This window comes from Nesoenas mayeri (genome assembly GCF_963082525.1).
Source record: "Nesoenas mayeri genome assembly, chromosome: 6".
Lineage (NCBI taxonomy): Eukaryota > Metazoa > Chordata > Aves > Columbiformes > Columbidae > Nesoenas > Nesoenas mayeri.
This window is the reverse complement of record NC_137545.1, coordinates 27,153,994-27,156,632: the sequence shown is the minus strand read 5'-3', so window position 1 is coordinate 27,156,632 and position 2,639 is coordinate 27,153,994.

Here is a 2,639-nt window from a genome sequence, read left to right as displayed (position 1 = left end):
GCTGGGAGCTGGCGTCCCCCATCCTGGGACAGGCTGCTGTGCCTGCTCATCTTCCCAAGGACTAAATGGAGACTTGCTGTGAGTCACGTGATCTCTTGCCCAGACCAAGGAATGGCTGTCCCATAGCGTCACAGGAGGCAGCCCTGGCTCCTGCTGCCCCATCGCTCACTCAGCAGAGGCTGTGAGTCTCTCTCCTCTTGGACCTGGTAGGCTGAGAGATGCCTCTCACATCCCGAAGCTGCATGGGTCCTGAGTGCCTGTGGTTCAGGGGTCTGCCCCCTCCTGTGTCCAGTCTACAGATGGGGAAGGGGAGCCATGCCAGCTGGTGCCACTATGTACCCCTCCACTACCATGAAACTGGGGTGTCTCAGCAACACGTGCCACTGAGCAGTCACAGCGATGGGCTGGATGTTGGTTACAGACGGGCAGTGGGCTTCTCCCAGGCCAGCAGCTTCCTTGCTCGGCTGGCAGACGCCATGTTACTGCTCCCTGGCAAAAGGAGGGACCAATGCTCTGGCCCTGTCATCCAGACCATCATCTGCACAATCACCCTCCCACAGGACTGTTTTCTGCTCTTGCTTAGCATGAGGGAGGCTGTTTGCTTCTTCCCAGTTTTCCCAACACTCTTCCCAAAGGAAAACCACGCAGGCTGCATGCAAGCAGGTGTCCTGAGGCCTCAGGTGCCTGCCCCCTTGCAGAGACTAAGAGAAGTCCTGTGACATTCTGCACCTCCACAAAGGTTGCAGCAGTAAAATCTTATCACAGGGCTGCATCCCAGTTCCTGATCCCTGCATTCTTGTTCCTGAGAACAAACCATATTTAAGAAGCTATACAAGAGATGTAGTGCTTGAGCACAACAGTCCTTTGGGTGGTCCCCTCCCTCTCCCGGTGATCCACTGGGTCTGGCCCCCTGCAGCCCCATAAGGAAGTCACTGAAACCCCCAGCCCCAGTTCTGCTGCTGTACCAGGGTGACTTTTCACGTCCAGAGATGGCCTCTGGGAAGGAGCAGCATTCAGCATTCCCAGCACTCAGCCCCCATCAGCTCTGGGCAGCTCTGAACACCTTCCCTGGCAGGGCTGTCACCTGGGGTCTCCCCGAGCTGGCAGACCCTGCTCAGAGCTGCCCTGGAAACCACTGAGGGTGCCCTTGCTGCCCACAGCAGCTCTGGGGATGGTGCCAGAGGAGACGAGCACCCCAGCCTCTCCCTGATGGTTGGACCCACAGTGGCTTTGAGGAGGAAGCCGAGATGCTCACTCCACCATTGGATTTGGGACAAGCTGCTGCCCTGGTTCCCACTTATCAGCCTGGCTCCTGCAAGAGACAGTGGGTGCTTCATTACCGGGAGGGTCCAACACCTTCCCCAGGAGGCTGCAGAAATATCTTACCAGAGAGAGAAACCTCCCCCCGCGGCAGGTTCCTGCCCCACAGCCTGGCCCCCCTGCAGGGCCTGGGGTGGAGAGACGAATGTCTCTGTGTGTCTGTGGCCATGTGTGTCCTGTCCTCCCCGTGTAGTGTAGGAGGCCTGTTGTCGCTGTGCATTGTGACTCCTCTGACCGTAGTGGAAACAGCTACACCAATAAACTCTTCACAGGAACCACGTCCGGCTCTGCGCTTTTGTTTCTTAATTGGCAATAAATTGAATTGATTGAAATTCCCCAACACAACAAACTGTTCCTTGCCCACAACGGCAGCCAGTGAGGTAGCAAACCCCAGCTGGAATGGGGACTGTCACCTTGTCACCCACCAGCAGCCTGAAGGTAGGCTCTCCACCACCTTCCCCAAGCAGGCTGGTTACTGTGGGCCCATCTGGAGCTCTCATGCTGACTGCTGGAAGCGAGAGGCAGAGCCCCATATTTAACCAGAAGCACGTGCTCATGCCTGCGTGCATCCATACCCACACGTATAGGATATTTAACCAGAAGCATGTGCCTGCATACTCAACAGCACTTGGTGTCTATCTCTCTACCCAGCCTGTAGCAACATGTCGAACAGCAGGGCCATGGGCTGAGCACGGAGGAAACATCTCCTTAAATATGCATTGTCTCCACACTTTCTTCCCAGGCAGGAGCTGAGCCAGGTCCCCATGAGCTGCTGGCTGCCCACAGCCCACATGGTGGTGGGTTGGGTGTCCTCCAGTCGTGCTCTCCTGGCCGCTGCTGCTGGGAGTAGGTGGTCCCACCTTCTGTGGTCAGGGTCACTGGTTGCTCCTGGGGCTGGCCACTGCCATGGGTCACATGGCAGAGGGCTGAGCCCACCTGGGCATGGTGTTGGTAGCCATCTGGTTCCTGAGCCAGCCTTGCTGTGGGGTGGGCAGTGCCTGGCCTCGCAGCATCCTCTCCAGGTGCTGGCAGTGCTGCTGAACCTGTGGGACAGGAGGCAATGCAAGTGCCCGGCTCTTGAGCATCCAGGTGAGCTGGAGCACCCACAAATGTTTCCCACAGGCTGCTCTGCCACGTTAGGAAACACTCCCTCTCCCATTCCGCACTCCACAGCTCTCCCTCCTCGCACCTGAATGCCCAGAGCTGCCTAACAGGCCATCAGTTTGGACTGGAGAGGTTATGGTTCTACTTGGTCCCACAAGATCCATATCCCCATCCAGATGTTCAGCCCTTTCCATGCAGCTCCCCTGACCACAGCA